Below are 26692 nucleotides of genomic sequence, written 5' to 3'. Positions count from 1 at the left end.
TGTGCCCGCAATTCCTTGTACCATCAGCTAATGGGAGCAGCTTTTCTTTGTCTACCTTATCTAAACTTGCCATAATCTTGTAAACCTCCTATCAAATCTCCCCTCAATCTCCTTTGCTCCAAGGAAAACAATCCTAGCTTCTCCAACCTAACCTTGTAGCAAAACTCCCTCATCCCTGGAACCATTCTAGTAAACCTCTTCTGTGCACTCTCAAGTACCATAATAACCTTCCTAAAGTGTGGTGTCCAGAACTGGATTCAGTACTCTAGTTATGTCCTAACAAGAGCTTTATACAGGTTTAGCATACTTTCCTGCTTTTGTACTCGTTACCTCTATTTATGAAGCCCAAGATCCCATAAGCTTTACTAACTACTCTCTCAATATGTCCTGCCACATTCAAAGATCTGTGCACATGAACCCCCAGGTCCCTCTGTCCTCTCTGCACACTCTTTGGAACTGTGCCATTTAGACTGTATTCCTCTATCTATCCCCTCTGCCAAAATGCATCACCTCACACTTCTCTGTATTAAATTCCATCTGCCATTTGTCTGCCCATTCTAGTAGCCTATCTATGTCCTGTTGCAGTCAATTAGCATCATCCTCACTAATTGCCACACCTCGAAATTTGGTATCATGGGCAAATTTTGAAATTTTAGTCTGTATTCTAATATCCAAGTTATTTATATATATCAAAAAAGCAGTGGACCTAGCTCTGAACTTTGCAGAACACGACTGTCTTCCATCCTCCAGTCTGGAAAAACAACTATTTACCACAACTAGCTGTTTTCTGCTTTTAAGCAATTTTTTTTTATCCAAGCTGATACTGACCCTCCTATTCCATGAGCCTCAGTTTTGTTAATCAACCTTTTGTGTATTACTTTGTTCAAAAATTTCTTAAAATCCATTACTTTCCCTTCATCTACCTTCTTTGTTACTTCATCCAAAAAAATCAATTCGATTAGTCAAGCACAATCTGCCTTTTTACAAATCTGTACTGTGTCTCAATTAACTCAAACCTTTCCATGTGCCTGTTGATTTTTTTCCCCTGATTATTGTTTCTAAAACCTCACCCACCACTGCTGTTAAACTGACTGGCCTGTAGTTACTTGGAATGTCCTTACACCTGCTCTTGAATAAGGGAGTCTCATTTGCCACACTCCAGTCCACTGGTACCTCCCCTGTATCTAGGGAAGATTGGAAGAATATGGCAAGCTCTTCTGCTATCTCCATCCCCACTTCCTTCAGCAGCCTGGGATGCAAGCCATCTGGACTGGCAACTTATGCACTCTAAGCAAAGCCAGCCTTTTCACTACATCCTTCCAATCAATTTTCACTGCATGCATTATCTCTACCATCTCTGCTTCTACCAATGTTTTGTCAGCATCCTCTTCCTTAGTAAACACCAATAAAAAGTACTCATTAAATGTTCTAGCCTTGCCCTATGCCTCTAAGCATATATCACCTTTTTCCGTAATAGGCCAATCCCACCGTTGCTACACGCTTACCATTTACATGCCGGTAGAAGTTTTTGGGGTTTTCTTTTATGTTAACTGCCATTCTATTCTCATATTTTCTCTTTGCCAGTCTTATTTTCCTTTTCACGTTTCCTCTCAAGTACCAGACAATGACCATCTCAAGCAAGAGCGAATCTAACCATCTCACCTTGATGTTCAATAGTATTACTATCACTGAATTCCCCACTATCAACATCCTGGGGGTTACCATTGACCAGAAGCTGAACTGGACTAGCCACATAAATACCGTGGCTACAAGAACAGGTCAGAGGCTGGAAATTCTGCAGCGAGTAAGTCACTTCCTGACTGCCCAATGCCTGTTCACCATCTACAAGGCGCAAGTCCGGAGTGTGATGGAATACTCTCCACTTGCCTGGAAGGGTGTACAACACTCAAGAAGCTCAACACCATCCAGGACAAAGCAGCCCACTTGATTGGCACCCAATCCACCACCTCTAAAATTCACTCCCTTCACCACTGACGCAGAATGGCAGCATTTGTACCATCTACAAGATGCACTGCAGCAACTCACCAAGGCTCCTTTGACTGCACTTTCCAAACCGGTGACCTCTACCACCTAGAAGGACAAGGGCAGCAGATGCATGGGAACACCACCACCTGCAAGTTCCTCTCCACGCCACACACTATCCTGACTTGGAACTATATCACCGTTCCTTCATTGTTGCTGGGTTAAAATCCTGGAATTCCCTTCCTAACAAGTAGCGCTGTTGGTGTACCTACACCCCAATGACTGCAGCGGTTCAAGAGGGCAGCTCGCCACCACCTTCTCCAGGGCAGATAGGAATGGGCAAGAAATGCTGGCCTGGTCAGCGATGCCCACATCCCATGAATGAATAATTTTTAAAAGCTGGTTGTCGCTTGAAGAATTCACCTCATATGCATTGTACACCCTATTTTTTTATGTTTCATTGCATTCTTTATCTCCCTAGTCATCCAAGGAGCTCCCTTATCTTTCACTGTTCTTGGAATGTATGTGGCCTGTACCTGAAGCATCTCCTCCTTAAACATCACCCCCTGTGTGCTGTTTCAGTTTTCCTTGTCAATCTTTGGTTCCATTTTGCCCTAGTTAGATCCCCTCTCATCCCACTGAAGATAGCCTCTTCCAATTTAGATGTTCTACTTTGGATTGTTCCTTGCTTTTCTGCATTGCTAATTTAAACCTTATAATGCAATGATCACTCTAACCGAAGTGTTCCCCCATAGACACTTGGCCCATCTCATTCCTCAGAGCTGTCTCCTTCTGAGTCGGACTGAAAATATGCTGGCCAAGGAACTTCTCCTGAACACATTTTGGCAATTCCTCCCCCTTCTTACCCTTTACTCTAACCTCTCAATTGATATTTAGGTAAAGTCCCCCAGTAACACCACTCCAAAGTTCTTGCACATCTCTGTGATTTCCCTGCAGGTTTGCTCCTCTATCTCTCTCTCACTATTTGGAGGCCTATAGAAAACCCCCAGTAGTGTGATTATACCCTTTTTGCTTCTCAACTCTAATCAAATGAATTCTGGTTTTGCCCTGTCAAGGACATGTTTCCTTTCCAACACTACGATGTCTTCCTTAATCAGTACTGCCACCCACTTCCCCTTTTTTCATCCCTACCTTTTCTGAACAGTTTTTATCCTTGAATATTAAGCGCCAGTCCTCAACATTTTTAAGTCATGTTTCTGTTATTGCTACTACATCCTATTCCCACACAGCTATTTGTGCTTTTGGCTCACCAACCTTATTCACCATATTTTGTGCATTTAAATGCTTACATTGTAAACCTGTGTTTATACTCCTCGTAGTCCTTCATCTGCTCCTGTCAAATATGCTGCTACCTCCTCCTCTACTACTATCCAACACTCTCACTCTTTTATGGACCTTATTATTCTTTTCTACTTTTGTATGCTGGTGCTCATTCCCCTGCCAATATAGTTTAAACCCTTCCCAACCATACTAGTGAACCTTCCTGTGAGCACATTGATCCCCAGTCCATTGAGGTGCAACCTGATCCTTTTCAATAGATGCCTCCTGCCCAGAACTAGTCCCAATGTCTCAAGAAGCCCTCCCTCCTACCCCATGCTTCAAGCCACACATTGATCTTCCCTATCTTCCTATTTCTACTCTCGCTTGCATGTGGCACTGGGAGTAATCCAGAGTTTACTCCCTTTGTAGTCCTACTTTCTAACTTCCTCTCTAGATCCTGACTGTAGGATATCAATGCCTGCCCTCTCTATGTCGTTAATACTGTCGTGTACCACAGCTTCTGACTCACTCCCTTCCCCTGCAGAATATGCTGCACCCTCTCCATGATGTCCTTCACCCTGGCACCAGGGAAGCAACACACCATGCAGGACTAACGATGACAGATACAGAAATGCTTTTCTGTCCCCCTAACTGTGGAATCTTCTAGAATGATGGCATTTCTACTCTTTGCTGTTCCTTCCTGTGCAGTCCTTTGCCCATTGGTACCATGGTCTGTCAAGGTTTTGTCACTGCCAGCAGCCTCCAAAGCTGAGTATTGGTTTGAGAGTGGCAGAGCCCTCAAAGATACCACCTCATGCCTCTTCCTACTCTTGCAGATGGTAACTCATCTACTATCCTGAACTCACTGTCCCTGTGGGGATGCCATCTCCTGGAATGTACGATCCAGGAAACACTCATCCTCTCTGATGCTTCCAGTGCCTCCAGCAGCACCTCGAGCTCAGAAATCCTGAGCTCAAGCAGCTGGAGACACTTCCAACACATGTCATCCCCCAAGACAAATGAAGTGTCGTGAAGTTCCCAAATGGCACAGGAATTGCAAGCAACAGGTCTGTGCCCAACCATGATGTAAGGAAAATTCTCTATTCCCTCTTCTATAATATAGTTAGTAGCTTGAATAATCTATTGATTTTAATTAATGCCTCTGGACCTGCTATTTGCTACTACTTTTATGAATTCACTTAGTGTTATACTTACCCTGATTTAAATTCTATTAATTAAGCTAAGCTGTAAATTTAAACTGTACTTTATTGTTTCATGGTCCTAGTTTAACCCACTGCCTTAGTTTAGAGAGAAAAAAACTCACCAACCAATCACCTACCTGCTATCCTGCCGTCATTCTTTTTTTTTGGAAAACACTGTGGAAGGTCTGCTCTTCACCTGCTCTGATTTATCAGTCACTGCTACCGCTGCTGCTGCTGCCTGCTAAGTCTGGTGCCTAGAATTAGGCACAATACTCCACTTGAGGCTGAACCAGTGTTTCTAAAGGTTCACTATAACTTCCTTGCTTTTGTACTCTATGCTTCTATTTAGAAAGCCCAGGATCCTGTATGCCTCTTTAACCACTTTCTCAACCTATCCTGCCACCTTCAATGATTTGTGCACATATACCCCTCAGCTTATGCACCTCTTTTGGAATTGTATTCTTCCTACCACAATGTATCACTTCACACTTCTCTGCATTAAATTTCATCTGTCATGTGCCTGCCCATTCCACCAGCCTGTCTAGGTCCTCTTGAAGTCTATTGCTATTTTCCTCAGAGTTCACAATACTTCCAAGTTTTGTGTCATCTGCAAATGTTGAAATTGTGCCCTGCACACCCAAGTCTAGGTCATTAATATAGATCAAGAAAAGCAGTGGTCCTAACACCAATCCCTGGGGAACCCCACTGTATACTTTGCTCCAGGCCACGACTCTCTGTTTTGCTGACATTCAGCCAACTTCATATCCATGCTACAACTGTCCTTTTTATTCCATGAGCTTTAATTGCTGGCAAGCCTGTTATGTGGCACTTTCTCAACTGCTTTTTGAACACCACATCAACTGTATTATCCTTGTTATGACCAGGTGAGAAAGGTGTCTAGGAGCCTTTTACTGTCTTCACCTGGTCTTATTGTAACAGGGTTTAATTTTTAAACATACTGCGTTTTGAGCTCCCCCATTGGTGAATCCTTGTTCACCACTTTCCAATTATAAGGCAAAGAAATGAGCATAAACATGTATTCTTAGGTTTATAGAAGAAAAGTGAAATTTATGAAACCTTAAACTTGAACTCTAATACGGTTAATGCCTATGGATATACGACGTGCCCATGCTAGCACGCGCATGCGATACACACATGCAAATAGGGACAGAAAAGAGCAGAAGAAAAATAAAACGGAGAGGTTTGAGGCAATATCAGAAGAGTTTCTTGTTTACTGTGCTTCAAGCTCACTGTAGTCCTTTGGTAAGTAGTCTTGCTTTTCGTTGGGGCCCAATATTATTCTTAAACCTTGTTCACTGTAGGAGGCTTTTCTCACCTGGGGTTCATGTGTTCAATGGTTTCCAAAGCTGGTGAGAGTGAGATCAGAGCAGGCAGGAGAGAGGTGTTCTCAGTCCAGGAGAAAACAGCTGTCTGAGTTCAAAATCCCTGTTGTAAGTTCAAATTCAAAAAACTCCAAGTCAGCCAGTCATGTGACCAAACTGGTCCGACCACGTCTGTTTGTGTATTGGGCCATTTTAGCAGTTAACCTGGAATGCTGGCCTTTCCACTTTCAACGTCTGGTAATCAAAAGTGCATGATGGATTAAATTAAATTGTCCTTTGAAGTCCTGTCTGTTGATATGCTAATATCTCTGTCTAGCCAGAGTCTCCAATTGTTTTTTAAAGCAAGTTCTTTCTTCACCATCAACAGTTTAAAATCAATGTTCATGTGGCAAAACTAATTTTCTTCATTGGCAGGTTGGGGGCTTGTCTGACACCCTCATCAACGCTCTGTTACCTCATCAAAAAACACAAAGTTAGTTAAACACAATTTGCCTTTAACAGATCTATGCTGGCTTTACATAATTAATCTACATTTGCCCAAGTGACTGTTAATTTTGCCCTGGATTATCATTTTTAAAAACTTTCCCACCACTGAGGTTAAACTGGCCTGTGGTTGCTGAGCTTATAATAAACCCTTCTTCAAAAAAAGATGTAACATTTGTAATGCCTCTGTATATAAGGAGAATTGGAAGATTATGGCCAGTGCCTCTGCAATCTCCAAGCTTGCTTTCCTCAGTATCCTCGTCCCATCTCATCCCATCCTGGTGACTTATTTTAAGTAGAGCCGTCCCTTCTAATACCCTTTTTCAATTTTTAGCCGATTCAGTGTCTCAACTACTTCCTCTTACACTATGGCTTTGGCAGTATCTTCTGCCTTGGTAAAGACAATTGCAACATACTCATTTAGTACCTCTGCCTCCATGCATAAATCCCCTTTCTGGTTCCTAATTGGTCCCACTCCTCCTTTTATTACCCTTTTACTATTTATATGCCTATCAAAGACTTTTGGATTTCCTTTTATATTAGCTGCTAGTCTCTCATATAATGAAAGCAATATACTGCAGATGCTGGAAATCTGAAATAAAAACAGAGCGTGCTGGAAATACTCAGCAGGTCAGGTAGCATCTGTGGAGAGAGAAGCAGACTTGACGTTTCAGGTCTGTGACCTTTCAAAGGTCACAGATCTGAAACCTTAACTCTGTTTCTCTCTCCACAGATGTTGCCTGACCTGCCCAGTCTCTTCTCATACACTGCCTTTGCTACTCTCATTACTACTTTCACTTGTCCTCAACTTTCTATATTCAGTCTGGTTCTCAATTGTATTTTCAACCTGGCATCTGCCATGCACACCCTTTTTCTGCTTCATCTTACTTCGTGTATCTTTCGTCATCCAGGAAGCTCCAGCTTTGCTTGCCCTACCTTTCCCCCTCATGGGAATGTACCTCGACTGTACCAGAACCATTTCCTCTTTAAAGGCAGCCCATTATTCTGTTACAGTTTTGTCTGCCAATCTTTGAATCTAATTTATCTGGGCTAGATCAATTCTGATTCCAGTGAAATTGGTCCTCCCCCAATTAATTATTTTTACTCTGGATTGTTCCTTGACCTTTTTTATAGAAACATATAAAATCATGAAGGGAATAGATAAGATACAAGTAGAGAGGATGTTTCCACTGGCAGGTGAAGCTAGGACAAGAGGGCATAGCCTCAAGATTAGAGGGAGAAGATTTAGGACTGAATTAAGAAGGAACTTCTTCACCCAGAGGGTTGTTAATCTATGGAATTCCTTGCCCAGTGAAGTAGTTGACACTTCTTCAGTAAACGTCTTTAAAGCTAAGGTAGATATCTTTTTGAACAATAAAGGAATTAAGGGATACGGTGGGAGCGCGGGTAAGTGGATCTGAGTCCACGAAAAGATCAGCCATGATCTTATTGAATGGCGGAGCAGGCTCGAGGGGCCGGACGGCCTACTCCTGCTCCTAGTTCTTATGATCTTATGATCTTTTCCATAGCTAACCTAAACCTTATGATGATATGATCACTATGCCCTCAATGTTCTCTTGCTGACACTTATTCCACTTGACCCACCTCATTCTCCAGAACCAGATCCAGCATGCCGCCTTCCTAGTTGGGCTGGAAATATACTGATCTAGAAAACTGTCCTGATCACATTTCAGAAACTCTTCCCCCTCTCTTCCCTTTATGCTATTACTATCCCAGTCTAAACTAGTGACACAGCAAGAGTAAATATGGATGATGATGTTCTGTTTCAAGGTAGCAACACATATGTACCCTCCTGCCAGCACCATTGGATGCCTGTACATGTTACAGAAAGGAGATTAGGCCAGGTTGCTCATGTAGCAGTCTGTGGCAGGTCCATTTCAGGACTTCACTACCACGAGATGAGGACTTACTCAATCTCAGGAGGCCTCTGTTGCAACATAGGAGCCAATCAGCCACCTCTTATTCACCGACATCTGAGGCAGCATCTAGGGAACCACTTGGTTGAGGTAAAGACCGCATGTATTATGCACTGACACCAAGGAGAAGTATTGTGGTAAGAAACAATGGTACACTCACAATATGATTTCTCATAAATCTGTTTCTCCTCCTCTAATTGTATAAAAAAATGGGAATTCCCAATAGTTTGAGAGGATGATGCTGGTCTAGATGCCCTTTCAGCCACCAATAGTACCTGCCTTGTGGATCCTGATTGAATACTAATCTTAAAAAGCTTCAAACTCGTCTAAGGATGCAATAAACTAAAATGACGGTGGACAAATAGAACCACAGTTGTTGAATTGCAGCTTATGTTTACTGTTTGTTTGGCTTCAAAGTACATTCCACCGTATGGTCTTTTCACTGAAATAGTTGGAGTGATAGCTTATACCATAAGATGCAATTGGTTATTCACACTCCATGCTTTTGATCCACAATATAAGTCGGCATGGGCACGCTGGATGGCAGCTGCCATTTAAACTGAGTTGGTTAGGCACTTCAGAAATTCCTGAACTTGTATGTCCTCTTGGGAAAGCTGCTCCATGTTAAATGACAGGAGGCAACAGAAGGGAGCAACACTGAAGATACAATTACTTGGGAGAAAAACAGATTAAATGAAGTGAGAAAAAAAACTGAAATGTTCATTTACCGTAGAAGACAAAAAGTTTACAAAATCTTGCTGAAGTGACTCAGTTAATTCCAGCTCTGTTTCAGTTTCTCGTCAGTGTTACAGATATTATGAAGAAAAGCTGTTCCCATGGTGCAGTCAATTCTCTGCTAATTAAGTAGACATTCTTCATGTCTTTGCCTATATTTCCAGGATTCCATTAATCCCAGTATGCATAGAAATAGGTGAATCGAATGTGAATTCTTTCTGGCTGTCAGGAATTCAACAGAACTAATAAATGTGTTTGAGAATGAAAGTGTAAATCAGGTTTCATGATGTAGAGTGAAAAGGCTGTAATGAGGATTCTAGGACAGTCTACATGCGAATATCCAAGGAAGATGAATAAAGTTACACAATACAAGTTCAATCTGTTCACGCCAACAAAAAGGCTGGAGAAAAGTTCTTTTATATTGCACTGAAGTCAACTCAAGTAATTTTTATCTAATGTAAATCTCATTTTGCATTCAGACTCTTCCCCCATCCTTCATCAATGTGAAGAGCTTAAATTAACAAAAGCTGAAATACAGTCTCTGACCGTTAATGGTTCAGCGATCTTTCAATTTCAACCCTATTTGCTAAATGATTGTCCTTCATCATTAGGTTCAGTATCTTTTGAAGTCAGTTATCCCAAAGACATCATTAGGGTATTTTATTGAATTTGGAAAAAATCAACATCACCTTACAGGAAACAAAGGAAGAAGCTGTTCATGTTGATGGTTCTTACTTACTTTTCAAACATAAGGCTCCCATTGTAAGACTTGTTGCCATTGGATATTTTTCCACCCAGTGTTCTCCCTTTCTGTCTCTTCCCGGGCGCGCACACAGGCTCAGATACAGTTCTGCAGATGCTAGCTGCCCTTTGGTAGCTCACATAGGAGGCCATTCTTCCTCTGTAAGCTTACACAGGGAGCATTCTCAAAGGTATTTGAGCTAAGGAAGAGCATATATCATCCAGTCTGATGTTGTCTTCACCCAAAATTCTTTCCACTGGCACCAGTAATTAAGGAGAACTCTAGCTTTTTTTTTCCTATCTGCCTAGGAGGATCGGAGCGAACTATTATGCTCCACTGCTGTCTGAACTAAAATCAGCTCACTCAGTACTGACCTAAGTTCAATCCTGGGACCATCCTGGTTTGTAAAGCTGAGTGCCACACTATATAGTGCATGTACCCACTCACTTATCAGCAGAATTCCTTGATTGCAGAGTATTTTAAGCAGGAACAGTTAAATATGAATAAGGCAGCTCACCTGCACCTTCTCAAGGGCAACTAGGAATGAGCAATGCCAGTGACGCTCACATCCTGTGAAAGAATAATGAAAAAAGGTTGTTGTGAAAACTCAATTTTTAGGCTGGCAAGACATCTTTGTGTAGTTTGTTTTAAAAAATAATTTTTTTCCATCAATCTCATTGCTCCAAGTGCCAGAAATTATAGATTTGTGCCAACTAACATCTTTTGAAACAAGCTGAATGAATATCTGGTTAAGAATAAGAGTTTTTCTTTTCTTGATCATCTATGGGCTGAATTTTATGGGCCCCCCAGAGATGGGTTCGAGGGCAGAGGGCCTGTCGCAATACAATTTTGTCAGGGCCAGGATAGGTTGACCACGGCCTTCCCACCCAGAGGCCAAATGAGGCCCTTAAGTGGCATATTAACGGCCACTTGAGGGCCTCCTCCTCCTGCTGCTGTTGGGATTTAACTGGTGGTGGGGTGTGGAGGGGGAAGTGGGGTGGGGGGGGGAGGGGTTTGCTGTAGAGAGAACTGGAAAAAACAAGGAAATCACACTTGAGTGCACCTACTAGTTGGTAGGCCAGCTGTAAAGTAGAATTGGCAGATCTCCATTCTCACATTGGGAAGTCTGTGGTTCCAAAGAGTAAAGAATAAGTGGAAATAGAGATGATAGAAGAAAACAATGTAGCAAAAATAGGGTAGTATGGTGGTGCAGTACATTACAGCCCCAGCACATAGTACAGTGGTGCAACAGGACACTGCTCTAACACACTGTAAAAGCAAATGAAGATGCAAGATTGCTTTTGTGATTCCTGTATGGTGAACATTTGATCTGAAGTGTTACAGTTGGAAGGGGAGGAAAGTTAACAGATACAAGGCTCTTCCCACAAGACAGGATCATCAGACGTAACACCAGTTTCCAGTCATAGAGCTGCAGGGGCAGACTTTCCAACTTGTCCTTTGTCTAAACAATATTCTGCCTTTTGTAATTTACAGACACATTATTTTGTTCACTTTGTATTAAGCAGAATATTGAATGGTTTGTGCCAGCAAAGCTTTTGGGTGTCAATGCAGCCCCTCATCCTCAGAAAATGTGGTCACACTTTATGCCTTTGGAACTTGACAGAGTTTTTGCCCTCATTAAATCTTTCTCACATTGGAAAGTTCTGTTTTTGGAAAGATCCAGGAGCAAGTTTCCTTTCCATCATGGATAGCTTGTATTATAAAGACAACTGAGGGAAAACACAGAGGAGCAACAGAGATAGGAAAGTGATCTGGGTAATCTGAAAAAGCGACCAAAAAAGTCAAATAGGCAAAGAAAGGGGAACAATACAAAAATTTGAGAATATTATTCTTTATATTCATTGGACGGCTGTAAAAAAATATAAAAACATCCACACTGGAAGTTATAAGGCAAATTACATCCCATTCTACTCTTATAAGCAAGGGGATGGAAGGTTATCGGGGGTAGGTGGAAATGTGCAGTAATCAGCAGGCTCGGGGGTCGAGTAGCCAACTCCTGCTCCAAATTCGTATGCTCGTATTTTATTTTTTGGGTAGTGATAATGATTCATTCAACTGACAGCCAGTAGGTGGCAATCTCCCATGCTGCTATTCTGTATGAACCATTTTTATGTTCTCAAGCAAGCCAAAGTTCCTCTCCTTTATTAAAGTGCGAATGTCATCTTTCGGACACATTTTATGGCTTCAGAAAGAATTATGATTAATGTTAACATCCTGATTTTTTTCTTCCATTTCTTAATTTTGTTTTGTCTTTATCATTTCTGTATACATTCCCTGGATGTTATGTCTAATAAACAACTTACTCCCAAGCCTTCACAGTGTTGTTCTTAAGTAGAGCATATGTGCAACTGGAGTATTGGAGTGATACATCTTCTTGCAACCCTGTAAGAAAATGTCTGACCCCCCCCCCACCACTCACCACATTACAGCTTCGCAATTACCGTAGGGCTGTGTTCATTTTGTTTTTTTTAATGTACTATGTATATTTCGATATATCTGTTGACATTAGTTCAACTAGCTTCTATTGTTAGACTTAATAATTCCTCCAAGGTGTCACCAACATTTACTGTTTAAACAAATTAAGAGAAACAGAAAAGCAAGAGAATGTTTGTCATAATTCTTTGGAATGGTTTCTGACTAAGGTTTCTGACGCAGTATAGCATCTCACTGAGATACTGAGGTGAGAAAGAGCTTTTTGAGCCAAATAGCCTTGACTATGCCTGAAATGTTACGCATTCTGAGGCTGTTAGAGTTGACCTAAGTCAGTTCAAAAGAAACCCAGGGCCCTGGGAGCAAGCTTTCATTATGGTACCATGTGAAACACAATTGAGAAAGGGTATATTTCATGTTAAAAATGGGAAGGAAGGATCTTTTTCTTTAATATAGAAATCTTGCTCAGTATGGTACCTCAGTACACCATATAGGGCCTGCCCTACAATTATATACTTGCTTTTGATTTTTCAATCTGAACTTGGTTATCTGGAAAAGGTGCCCTGCAGAGGTAGAGCATGAGGGGTTATTGCCTTTATCCACACAGCTCTTTGAAAAACAGCATTGGCCAAAGCAAGGGAACAAGTTACCCACAATTCCAGATTAGTTGTGTGGAATTTCTGGGGCAGCGGGTGGCCTACTTAGAAGAGAAAAATAAAAACGTCTAACGGTATCCACTAGTGAAATTAATGATGAAGATCAGAACTGAAACAGTTCTACAGGTAATGGGCTGTAAAAACAATCTCTGGAAGAACGTTTTAAAATGTGAAAAACAAGATTGGTTGGCCCCTCCTTACCATCCCTAGTCAGTTAGATGCTGTCCCCTAGATAACAAGTCTCTTGGTTTCAAATCCAGCTGGATGACTAATGTGTATGATGATCCTTCTGACCTTGGAAAACCCTGCCTTGCAGTTGAGTCTGCAGGGATGATGAAGCATTGAAACTGCATTTGCTCTGCTTTTTAAAAAAAAAACACCAAAAATGAGATAATCATTTATCATTAACAATGAGTTCTTTTATCTTGTATTGAGTCAGTGTTAACTGTAAGTTATAGGTGTAAACTATAACTAGGCGTAAACTGATAACTTTATTTCCAGTAAAATTAAATACTGTACTATCACTCAATTAACTAGGCTCTGTGAATGCCCCTAAATGAGGGCATGAGCTCACTATTGTCATGATTCTGCCCCTCCACCTCCACTTCTAGTTTTATTTTCCTTGTTGACAGAGCCAGCTGCTTATTTATTATCGGCTTCTGTCAATGCTCCTTTTGAGCCAGCCTCGAGGAAACTCATGAGGGCAGACTAGGGTGACTTTTTCTCCACTCAGGATTACTTCTCTCCCCCAAAGCCACCCACTGAATTCTATAGCTATGATTGAAAACCCAAAATGGGATAGTCACAGACTGTTGCCCTCAGTTCTGTTTGAGACGGGTGTTAAGAGGGATGCTGTTAAATTAGACTTGACATTTTTTTTCTAGATTAATATGATGGCAACCTTTAGTGTCAGGAAGACAGTTTTTGAAGGAATGGTTATGTCATCTTGCTGTACAGCACAGGCAACTAATGTACTTCGTCTTCATAATCAAATCTCTGTCTGAAGCTGCCATTACCCTTTCTTATCTTAGACAGCAATTCTTGTGTGTGTGAGGTTATAAAAATGCAAGTTATAAAGTGAATTTAACAAGTATACAGACTGGGAAGTTTACTACTGAAAATGCTCAGCTGTGCTGAGTTTTACAAAAAGAACCTGTCAGCCAAATAAAGTAAGAATCAACAGTTATAGCTTGTTAACATGTTTTCTGGATTTATTCACGTAATAGTGACCCAAAAAGGTGGGCTAACATCTAGATAAATACCGCCCACCTTGGATTTCATTGTCTCCACCAGGCTGCTGGTATTTAAAGAAAGGCTCGTTTTTTCCATTACTGGTTAGCAACTGAATCAAACTAGTTGTTTATCATGGGTTTTTAATCCACTTCTAAGCCAATCAAACTCACTCCAATGTGATTGTGCTGTTAATTTTTTCCATGTACCATCTTGTATGCAATTTTCAATGCAATTTCCCTGAAATGTCACTCGGTCAATCCAAAGTATTTTGTACTATTTGTCAAGTAGGCAACTCTTTTCTCAAGTCTTAGGGGATAATTTTAACCGAACCTGCCCGGGTTTGGGTTGGGGCGCCTTTTTACACCCATTTTACCCTTTTTACTCTCCATTGAAGTCAACCTGACTGTCTGCCATCCAGTGGGCAAGGCTGAAATTACTCCCTTCGAGTTCAGGGTTCATGTCAAGATTCTAAGCACAATCAGTAATTGCTTTGTAGTGTGCATGTTCTTTCCTTGGATTGTAACATACAGTATTTACAAAGATGTGATGCATCAGAATTTTAACTCATCAAAATAAATAAATAAATAGAAATGACTCTGTGTCTGCATCAATCCCTAAAGCCACAGCTGAGATCGAGTTCCATACTTGAGGAGTAATGATTAGGAGACAATGTTACAACAAAAAAGCACTTTATCACTGTACCACCCAGTTCTTAATTTTATTCTAATTAATTTTTAATGAAGATGACAGAATAAGGGCTTTAATGCCATCTTATCCAATTAAAGTAATTAAAAAAAAAATGTTTTACTTGCTTGATTATATCCAACTCCAGGCAAAAGCACTAACGAGAATTACAACGAGGAGGTGCGTGGCCTGGGGTTACCTGACTCCTAATTTTTCCTCCTTTTTATGGAAGCTTGTTTCTGTTCAGTGCTTCCCCATGGCCAAAATAAGGAACTGCGTGTGGGACTATGTACAAGAACCTGCATCCCATGGTGTAGCACGATGGAGCTCCATCCTCCAATCTTTCCAACAGACCTTATGCTTCCACAGGTTTCTGTTGGCTTTATAAATCCTACTTCTGAATCTGCCCAAGGAGTTATTAGATAAAATTCACTCTGGTGATTTTTAAAAATAATCTCTTTTTTGTGCTAGGCTTAACATGATTGTGCCTGGAAAGTTTGACCATAGGACTCATTTTCTAAAAGAATCCTGACAAGACAATGGCACCTTTAAAAATCCATTGATGAACAAACTATATGATGAACAGACTGGAACATGAACTGCACATAGAAGAGAATGAAAAGTTATTTTCTGTTAGTCATGCTTAGTCATTGTGGTTGACAAATAAATACTCCCCATAGCAAGAAAACACCTTATCTGACTTCCTTCCTGTCAATACTTGACCATTCTGTTAAAAACAAAGTTTAAAAACTCCATTGGTTAAAAAAAACTGTGGTCAATTCACATTGCATAAACAGTCTGAAGAACATACAAATGTAAGAAATAGGAGCTGGAACAGCCCGTAAGGCCCCTTGAGCCTGTTCAGGCATTCATTAAGATCATGGCTGAACTTTTGCATCAACTTCACTTTCCCGCCTTATCCCCATATCCCTTGATTCCCATGCTGCCCAAAAATATATCGATCTCAGTCTAGAATATACTCAACGACTAAGCATCCACAGCCTTTTGGCATGGAGCAATCCTTCTGAGTGAAGACATTTTGCCTTATTTCAGGCCGAAATGGCTGACCCATTATCTTGAGACTATGACCCCTAGTTCTATACTCTAACCAGGAAAAACAGCCTCTCTGTCAAGCCATCTAGGAATGTTATATGTTTTAAACTCTGGGGAATATAGGTCGAGTGTACTCTATCTCTTGTCATAGGACAATCCCCTTATCCCAGTTAGCAGTTGAATGAATCTTTGTTGCACTCCTCTAAGGCAAGAATATCCTTCCTCAGGTAAAGAGTTCAAAACTGTACTCAGTACTCCACATATGATCTCACCAAAGCCCTATATAATTGCAGCAAGATTTCCTTACTTTTATACTCCAACCTCCTTGTGATTAAGTCTAACATAACCATTTGCCTTCCTAATTGCTTGCATGCTAACCTTTCTGTAATTTGTGTACAAGGACACCCAAATCCTTCTGACACCCAACATTTACTAGTGTCTCTCCTTTTAAAAACTGCTTTTCCATCTTCCTACCAAAGTGGATAATTTCACACTTGCCCACATTATATTCCATCTGCTACCTCCTTGCCCAATCACATAACTAGTCAACATCCCTTTACATTCTCTTTGCATCCTCCTCACAGCTTACTTTCCCACTTAGCTTTGTATCATCAGCAAACTTGGCTGAATTAAACCCGGTCCCCTCATCTAAGTCATTGATATAGAGTGTAAATAGCTGAGGCCCAAGTACGGATTCTTGCAGCACTCCACTAGTTACACCCTGCCACCCTGCAAAAGATGTGTTTATTTCTACTCTCTGTTTTCTATCCATTAATTAATTCTTAATCCATGCTAATATATTACCCCCAATACCATAAATACACTTGTGTAGCAACCTATTGGGAGGCATCTTATCAAATGATTTCTGAAAATACAAATATTCTACATCCACTGGTTCCCCTTTATCTACCCTGCTAGTTGCACCCTCAAAAAACTCTAATAGATTTGTCTTCTTGGAAACCTGCATCAGTTCAGTTCTGGCTATTAATTTTACATTTTGTTGACTCAACTTGAATCATAGTGGAAACACGTGCACACAGAAACATTTAAGTGTATTTGTTTGAGTTATGCTGCATGTGGATTGAACTTTATTTTTATATAACAGAATAAAATTGAGGGAAATGCTTTAATTCACCATATGTTAAATATATTTGTATGACGGGGAAGCAATTATAATTTGATGTCGAGATAACAATCCTCTCAACAGCTTCAGCTGATGCAATGTGAATGTTTGTGATGCCACCAGGAATGAATCTGTCAGGGCAAGAGTTCAATATTTGGGTGATGATCTGACTTGGATGTCCACAGCTACAATTTGGGCTGGTCCTCATGTTCCACTTGTGGGTCAAGTGGCCATATCTTCCCTGACCTGTCCTCAAGTAACTGAGAGTTGTCCAGATTTTCTGTGGGAGGTTGAAACCTGGGTCCTCAACATGTAGGTCAATAATCAAGTTGCAGTTGATGATGTTGCAGTCAACCAGGAGGTGTGTCATCGAGAAGTGGGGCTGTCGTTGATTTGTTGGGTGTGCAGTGTGTCACAGTAGGAGCTATGAGATTTCAGGTGAGTGCATGGTTTTTTTTGTGGTCCTGTGTGCTGTGGGCCTGTAGTTTTTTTTTCAGGAAGAATGTGGTGTGCCTTTAAGGCTATAAAAGGAGCTGTACTGCTTTAAGGCAATAAGCTCCAGAGACTGAGTCAAAGAATGCATTCTCATTGCCCTGGGATACAGTCATTCGGAGAACAAGCTCCTGAGACTGAGTCAAAGAATGCATTCTCATTGCCAGGCTAGAGCCATTTGGAGAACAAGAACGTGAGATGCAATGTTACAATTTAATTTTGAACTGGCTTATAGTGGAAACAGACTGTTCTAACTCTCAGAGAAACAGACAGATAGTGGGACCAGCATATACTGAAGGAAATGAGAGCTCTCTCTTGGTTTATTTAAACCTTATTTATTATACTCTCAGAATTCTGATGTCAAGCCAGATTAATTTCTTTAAAAGAAAATAATCAATTCCTTCAAATACTGAACTGTAATTGTTGAAATTCATCACTGGAAAAGAAGAACATCAATTTCAGCTGCTGAACTAGACTACGGACCATTCTACTATTGAAGAACCTTCCCCCCCACCCCCATCAGATGACTATGAGGATTACAAGCAACCTTGGCCTATTCCACATTGGAAGATTTCACTTCGGCAGGAGCGTAAATATGCAAGGACACTATTTTTTTCTATTTTAAATGTTGTTTATATTTTAGTAGTGCTTAAGAATTTAGTTTTTCTAATTAAACAATTAATTTGTTGATCTAAAGACACCTAGTTTGGTTAGCCTCATTAGGGGGGTTAATAGATGGTAAAATTTGTCTGGGTCTTTAATTTGGAAAGTTTAAAATTAGACAATCTGTGAAGGGACGGGATTGATTCAACAGTGCGTTTCTCTCACCACAATCAGAACCTTATATTTTAATTGGGGGCTTTGACTTGAGCGGTCGGTCATAACATATCAATTGGGTTTCTCGGCCGAGATTTGAATCATATTTTAATTGGGGACTCACTCAAGATTGAATCATATTTAATTTTGTAGCTCACGTCTGGGATCAGAATCAGACTAATTTGGAGGGTTCACATTTGGAATCATATAGATTACTCGTTTCTGGGATAACATATTTAAATTGGGGTCAACTGGAAACTCTATTGTAGGGTTCTAAATCTGACACCAATTACAAATAAATAAAAGAACTAGGTCTCTTGTATAATAAGGTACAGTCTATACCATTGTAATGGCATTAGTGGTTGTGGCAGAATTTTTGGGAAAGCAGAATGTTTCCCTGAATGACTTGCTAACTTTAAGACCAAATTGAAAGAATTGACAGCAAAATTGGGGTTGGAATTGAAATCAGGTGCCAAAAAAGCAGAGGTAATTGACATAATAGCTGAACATCTGGAACTAGTAGAAGAAGATGATGATGAAGCTGAAGGGGAATACAAGGAACAAGAAAAGGAACACGAGAGACAAGGAGGTAGTAGGTCTGAGAATGATGCAGTGGTATTCACTAGGATTCAGTTAGAAATGAAAAAAACTAGAGCTTCAACAAGAAAAAGCAATAGCAATAAGAAAACTTGAATTGGAGGACAGGGAGAAAGAGAGGGAATTTAGGCTAAAAGAGATGGAAGTAAGACAAAAGCGTCAGGAAGAATCTGAATTCAGATCAGGACCCAGCGAGAAGTTGTTTAAATTTATACAAGCTCTTCCTAAGTTCAAGGAAAGGGACATGGAGGCATTTTTCATATCTTTTGAAATATAGCCAAACAGATGAAATGGCCGAAAGAAAGCTGGACATTGCTCTTGCAGGGCAGGCTGGTAGGCAAAGCTCATGAAGCTTCTGCCATGCTTCCTGAAGAGGCTTCTGCAGATTATGAGATGGCAAGAAAGGCTATTCTCGCTGCTTATGAGTTAGTCCCTGAAGCTTACCATCAGAAGTTTAGGAATTTACGGGGATTAGTTGGGCAGATATGTTTAGAATTTGAGAGGGTGAAGCAAATTACTTTTGACCATTGGATACGAACATTAAAGATAGAAACCACATAAGAAAACCTTTGAGAATTGATTCTCTCAGAAGAGTTTAAAAACTCCATTCCTTCAGTAGTGAGAACTCATATAGATAACCTGAAAGTTTGGAAAGCTAGGCAAGCTGCAGAGATTGTTGATGATTTTGAGCTTGTGAATAAGCCAACCTATTTTGTCCGTCTCCCCCATAAACATGAGAGGGATAGAAAGTGGGACAGTGAAAGGAAGGCAAGTAGCCGGGGACAAGAAGGAACAGCTAGGAATGCCCCAGGATCACTTTCTTAGGTCAGAAAAGAAGGTGCTGAGGGTAAAAGTGCAGCTTGCAAGCCAAAATGTTATCATTGCAACAAAATGGGTCATCTTCGTTCAGAGTGCTGGAAATTGCGAGGTAAACCCATAGGACTCGTTGGGGTACGCAAAGCTAGTGCAGAGGAAATGACTCTGACTGAGAGTATAGCAGACCAGGCTATAGCTTTAAAGACAGCTGTGAATGTGAAACCAGATACTAAAACTAAAAGGAGTGCAGAGGTTAAGAATAAAATACCTGAGAGTTGTATGAATTTTTGTCAAAGGGGAGAGTAACTCCACATCCTGTAAGTGAGGCAGGAAAACCTATTATTATACTCAGGGACACAGGAGCAACCCAAACACTCTTGCTGGAGAAAGATACGAGGTTTCCATCAGAGAGCGCCTTGAACGCTAAAGTTTTAGTTAATGAAATTGGCGGGGAGTGAATACCTGTACCTTTGTACAAAGTATGCCTAAAGAGTGACTTAATATCTGGGATAAAAACTGTAGGTGTTGTCCACAATTTACCAGTAAAGGGAATTGATCTACTCCTAGAAATAATTTGGCTGGATCAAAAGTATCAGTTTCTCCTATAGTTACAGAGGAACCAAGTGAAACTAAGGAAACGAAGCAATTACAGAAACAAGTTCCGGGAATATTTCCTGCGTGTGTAGTTAACCGAGAAATGGCTAAACAGGATCCATTGTCGGAGGTGAAAGGGACACCACAAATAGATAGCCAAGTATCTGAAACCTTATTTGGAGATTTAGATAATCCAAATGAGTTGTTTAACAGATTGTCTATCATTGCAGCACAGCAAGCTGATCCAGAGATATACCGAATAGCGACAGACGGCTCTGTCAGAAGCTGTGACGAAAGGAGTTCCAGAAGGCTATTATATGGCAAATGGGGTTTTGAGGAGGAAATGGAGACCGTTTCATAGGCCTGCAGATGAAGACTGGACATTTGTTGAGCAGATAGTAGTACTACCAAAATATTGACAAGAATTATTAAGGTTAGCACATGACATTCCTTTTGCAGGACATAGGGGAATTCAGAAGACCAAATCACACATAAGTAAACATTATTACTGGCCAGGTCTTACAAAGGATGTGAGACAATTTTGTAGGACATGCCATACCTGTCAAATGGTGGGACAACTACAACCTACCATAAAACCAGGGGATGAAGTATTAGTGTAGTTACCGTCACAGGGAGAATCATTAAAAGCATGGTTTAGTGGCCCGTATAGAGTGATCAAAAGAGTGTGTAAGGTAGATTACTTGATTGACACTGCTGATCGCTGGAAGAATAACCAGTTGTGTCACATTGATATGCTCAAATAATATTACCGCAGGGAGGAGGATAAGCCAGGACGGTTATGTCGGTAATCGGGACTGTTGAGAAGGAAAACAATAGTGAGGATGAGGCAGAAGCAGGCCTAGGAAATTCTCAGATTGAACCTCCAACTATCCAATTAGCGAATACAGAATGGCTAGGAAAATTAAACAATAGGCTTTTACATTTGGAGGCAAAACAGCGTGAAGTCCTAACCAGTGTTTTCACAATGTTTCAAAAAGTTTGTAGGGATAAGCCAGGATGTATAACCTTGGCCACACATGGTGTGGGTAAAGGGGGAGCCATTCTTTTAAAACGACAGCCTTGTTGCTTAGGTCCAGACAGACAGGCCCAAGTGGAAGCAGAGGTCCAATGCATGCTGAAGGGCAGTTTAGTTGAACCGAGTCAGGACAGCTGGAATTCGCAAAGGGTCTTGATGTCCAAACCTGGTGGGTCGGCTCAAACTTGCATAGACTCTAGAAAAGTCACAGTGGTAAGGAAGGCAGACTCCTACCCAAATTCTCATTTAAAGGACTGTAAGGACAGAGTGGGCAACACAATGTACCTTAAAGAGACAGATGTGTTGGAGGGATGCTGTCAAATTCCTTTGACGCCCCAGAGTAAGAAAAAAATCAGCTTCTGTTACATCGGTCAGGCTTTTCCAATGTCAAGTGACGCCACATAGGTTAAGGTGTACTTGAGAAACTTCTCAGAGAATAGTGAACCTAGTAGTGGTCAGTGCTCCTAGCTGTGCAGTTCACCTGGCTGAGGTGATGGACAATAGGAACACAAAACAACTGAAAGACTATGCTTGACCAGCGGAAACCCACGCAATCACAGGGAGAACTTGCAAACTCTGCACAGGCAGTACCCAGAACCAAACCTGGGTCGCTGGAGCTGTGAGGCTGCAGTGCTAACCACTGTGCCACCTACTTGTTACCGTAGTCTTAACATTTGAGAAAAGTGTGTGTGTGTAAATTCGAAAAATATGTTAGCATTTTTTTCAATTTGTATTTTTTGCACATTGTAATGAAACACATTTCAGGAATGGCGTTTCATTCTGCCAGGGGTGGAAGTATTATGTTCCTGTAGTTTTTTTTTTCAGGAAGAATGCAGTGTGCCTTTAAGGCTGGAAAATGAGTCGGACTGCTTTAAGGCAACAAGCTCCAGAGACTGAATCAAAGAATGCATTCTCGTTGCTGGGATACAGCCATTCGGAGAACAAGGACATGAGATACAATGTTAGAATTTAATTTTGAACTGGCTTATAGTGGAAACGGACTGTACTAACTTTCAGAGAAACTGACAGTATATGCAGAAGGAAATGAGAGCTCTCACTTGGTTTATTTAAACCTTATTTATTATACTCTCAGAATTCTGATGTCAAGCCAGATTAATTTCTTTAACTACTGAACTGTAATTGTTGAAATTCATTGCTGGAAAAGAAGAGCATCAATTTCAACTGCTGAACTAGATTACAGACTGTTCTACTGTTGAAGAACGTTTTCTCTCTCCCCATCGGATGGCTGTGAGGACTTCAAGCAACCTTGGAATATTCCACATTGGAAGATTTCACTTCGTCAGGTGTGTAAATATGCAAGGACTCTAATTTTTTCTATTTTAAATGTTGTTTATATTTTAGTAGTGTTTAAGAATTTAGTTTTTCTAATTAAACAGTTAATTTGTTGATCTAAAGACACCTGGTTTGGTTAGCCTCATTCAGGGGGTTGGGGTTATTAGATGGTACAATTTGTCTGGATCTTTACTTTAATTTGGAAAGTTTGAAAGATATGCTGGTGATCTGTGGAGGGACAGGATTGACTCAACAGTGTGTTTCTCCCACCACAATCAGAATCGTATATTTTGATTGGGGGCTTTGACTTGAGTGGTTGGTCGTAACATGAGTCAGTGGCCTACTAATCAATCCAAGGGGTGGCACTACAGCTGAGTCCAATTCTATTTTCACCCAGTGCATTTTCCAGCAGGCTTTACTGAATAGCAAATGGAAACTACAAATCTCACTGGGCATTTGCCCCACTTAGCTCAGGGGCATTGATGACAATAACATTCTTTTAATGAAGAGAAGGCAGCATTTCTAATATAATGATTATGCCTACAAAGACATGCTCCATACATTTGTATTTCAAAGACTTTTGATGTTTTTTCATACTTAATTCAGACAACATTTTTAGTAGCATTGATATATATTGTGAACAACTGGGGCCCAAGCACTAATAGTCAAATCGGATTTATGAATGGGAAATCATGTTTGACGAACCTGTTGGGAGTTTTTTGAGGATGTTACTAACAGAATTGATAAAGCGGAGTTGGTGAACGTACAATATTTGGATTTTCAGAAGGCTTTTGATAAAGTCCCCCATGGGAGGTTGGTTAGCAAAATTAAAGCATGTGGGATAGGAGGTAATATACTGGCCTGGATTAAGGATTGGTTAACAGGCAGTAAACAGAGAGTAGGAATAAACAGGTCTTTCTTGTGTTCGCAGGATGTAACTAGTGGGGTACCGCAGGGATCAGTGCTCGGACCCCAGCTGTTCACAATATATATCAGTGATTTGGATGTGGGGACCAAATGTAATATTTCCAAGTTCGCGGATGACACAAAACTAGGTGGGAATATGTGTTATGAGCAAGATGCAAAGTGGCTTCAAGGAGATTTGGACAGGCTAAGTGAATGGGCAAGAACATGGCAGTTGGAATATAATGTGGAAAAATGTGAGGTTATCCACTTTGGTTGGAGGAATAGATGTGCAGAGTATTTCTTAAATGGTAAGAGATTAAAAAGTGTACAAAGGGACCTGGGTGTCCTTGTCAATAAGTCACTGAAAGCTAACATTCAGGTGCAGCAAGCAATTAGTAAGACTAATGGTATATAAGCCTTTATCGCAAGAGGATTTGAGTCCAGGAGTAGCAAAGTCTTGTTTTCAATTGTATAGAACCTTGGTTAGACCACACTTGGAGTACTGTGTGCAGTTTTGGTCCCCTTACCTTTGGAAGGATATTATTGCCATAGAGGGAGTGCAATGAAGGTTCACCAGACTTGTTCCCAGGATGGTAGGACTGTCCCTGAAGAGACATTGGGGAAACTGGGCCTGTATTCTCTAGAGTTTCAAAGAATGAGAGGTGATCTCATCGAAACCTACAAAATACTTAAAGGGATAGACAGGGTAGATGCAGCTAAGATGTTTCCCCGGATGGGAGTCTAGAACCAGTGGACACAATTTCAAAATAAGGGGGAAGCCATTTAGGATAGAGATGAGGAGAAATTTATTTACTCAAAAGAGTTGTGAATCTTTGGAATTCTCTACCTTAGAGGGCTGTGGAAGCTCAGTCATTGAGTATGTTTAAAGCAGAGTTTGACCGATTTCTAAATACAAATGACATAAGGGGGTACGAGGATAATGTGAGAAAAGGCATTGAAGTGGATGATCAGCCATGATCATATTAAATGGTTGGGCAATGGGCTGAATGGCCTACTCCTGCTCCTCTGTTCCTATCCTAACCACTCGCTGTTTAAAAAATATTTTTTTCATGTCTCTGTTGTTCTGGATCCTTCAGCTAATGGCAACAGTTTCTCCCTATCTACTCTGTCCAGACCCCTCATGATTTTGAACCTGTCTATCAAATCTCCTCTTAATCTTCTCTTCTCCAAAGAGAACAAACCCAGCTTCTCCAATCTATCCACGTAACTGAATTTCTCATCCCTGGAAGCATTCTTGTGTATCTTTTCTGCACCCTCTCTAATGCCTCTGTCCTAAGTGGTTTTAATAACCTTTTGCCTGCAATCTGAGTATTCTGAAAAATCACTAAAAGTAAAGTGCTATACTCATATTTTTATTTGCCCCTCACTGGACATTGCATTTTGGCCAGGTTGTGTACCAGCTTGGAACACTATTGGGGAGGTGATAAGGACCTTCATGGAGCTGTCACTTGGAGGCAACCCACCTGAAAAGTTCTATACTGGCCCAGTATTACCCGAGTATTGACATTTAGTCTTGCACTCTGATTTGATGAGGGTAATGCAGTTGATGTGGCGTACCTGGACATCCAAACAGCATTTGATAAATAATAGGCATAACAGGCTTGTCAGCAAAGTTAGAGCCCATGGAATATAAGGGACAGTAGCAGCATGGATATGCAACTGGTTGTGAATGTTTTTTTTCCAGATTGGAGACAGGTATATAGTAAATCTGGTGCAATACCATTGGAGCCGAGCAAAATATCTAGAAGACATTAAGGGAAGATAATGGGATTGAATTTCTGGGAGAAGCCAATTCAGGATGAAACATTAATCCAGATGATGAAAGCACCCTGTCCCAAATACTAGGTTCAGGGCATTTGTAGTCTGTTGGCAGTCACCTGTGCCATTTAAAATATAACTAAGTTATGTGCCTCAGGGAATTAGCAGCAGGCCTTAGGCACAAAGATATTTGGGCCAGCTGGGCACCCAAAATCCCAGAATAATAGTGGCCCATTTTATTGGTGGACTGATTTCTGTGCTGCAATTGATCACTCTGCAGCCAGTTGCAATAGGAAAACAGGGCAATTCGAATGGGGATTTAGTGGCATAGTGGTAATGTCACTGCACTAGTAATTCAGTGGCCCAGCCTAATACTCCATGGCAGCTGGTGGTATTTAAATTCAATTAATTAATTTTTAAAAACCTGGAATGGAAAGCTGGTCTCTGTAATGGTGAAACTATCATTGATTGTTGTAGAAACCCATCTGGTTCACTAATGCCCTTTAGGGAAGGAAATCTGCTGGCCTCTATGTGGTGCCCTCTGAGATGGCCTTGCAAACTACTCAGTACTCGAGGGCAATTAGGGGTGGGCAACAAATGCTGCCCTTGACAGCAATGCCCACATCTCATGAAAGATTTTTTTTAAATTTTAAATGCCCTTAGAAGTGATGGGTGCCAGGGATGCATGTGTTTCCCTCATGGTCAAAATTGTTCCATGTAAAAATGTCGGAATTATGTCACATGATGTAATTTCTGATTTTGTATGTGCCCTCCTTTTCGTGGGCAGTTGCCCCTGAGAACATTCTGATGTTCAGGAAAAGGGCAAGAATTTGGTGTAACTGTAACCCACTCAGAGGCCAAGATTTTATTCTGTTGGCTGGGGTTTCGACTTTCGAAAAGAACGATGTTGAAATCCCTGTGTCGCATATTCTCCGGAAGGCCCACCAAATCTAATGGCAATCAGGCACTTAAGTGGACAGAAGCAAGCTTTCCACAGGATCAAGGACCCCGTTGCCGAAAGTCCCGCCCTTGAAGAGCTGTCAGCCAATCAGCTGAAGCGCCACTGTGGAGGTGGTGGATGCTGCTGGAGGCGCATCACTGGACCCAGGCCACAGGTAAGTCAGCGCAGGAGAGGTCTCACAGGGTGGGGTAGCATAAATGGATCACCACATTCCGTGCTTCAAATTACCAGAACTAATAACAAATTTTGAAAACTGCAGGTATCTTCATTTTACCAATCAATATTAGGCAAATGTTCTTAGATTTTAGGTTGTTTGTGAATTATTCCATCAAATAATGAAAGAAAATTGAGAACAGTAATAAAATAAACAGGAATCACTGTGTGCAAGGTGTATCTTCCTCAAAACAAGGAGCAATCTCCTGTTTGTAGGACAGTAGGTAGGTAACCTCTATACTGTAGGTGTAACAATCATATTTGAGCCTTCAGCGTTAATCCA

The sequence above is a fragment of the Heterodontus francisci genome, chromosome 3 (genome assembly GCF_036365525.1).
Source record: "Heterodontus francisci isolate sHetFra1 chromosome 3, sHetFra1.hap1, whole genome shotgun sequence".
NCBI lineage: Eukaryota > Metazoa > Chordata > Chondrichthyes > Heterodontiformes > Heterodontidae > Heterodontus > Heterodontus francisci.
The sequence above is the reverse complement of the archived record's forward strand: the minus strand, read 5'-3'. Positions refer to the sequence as shown.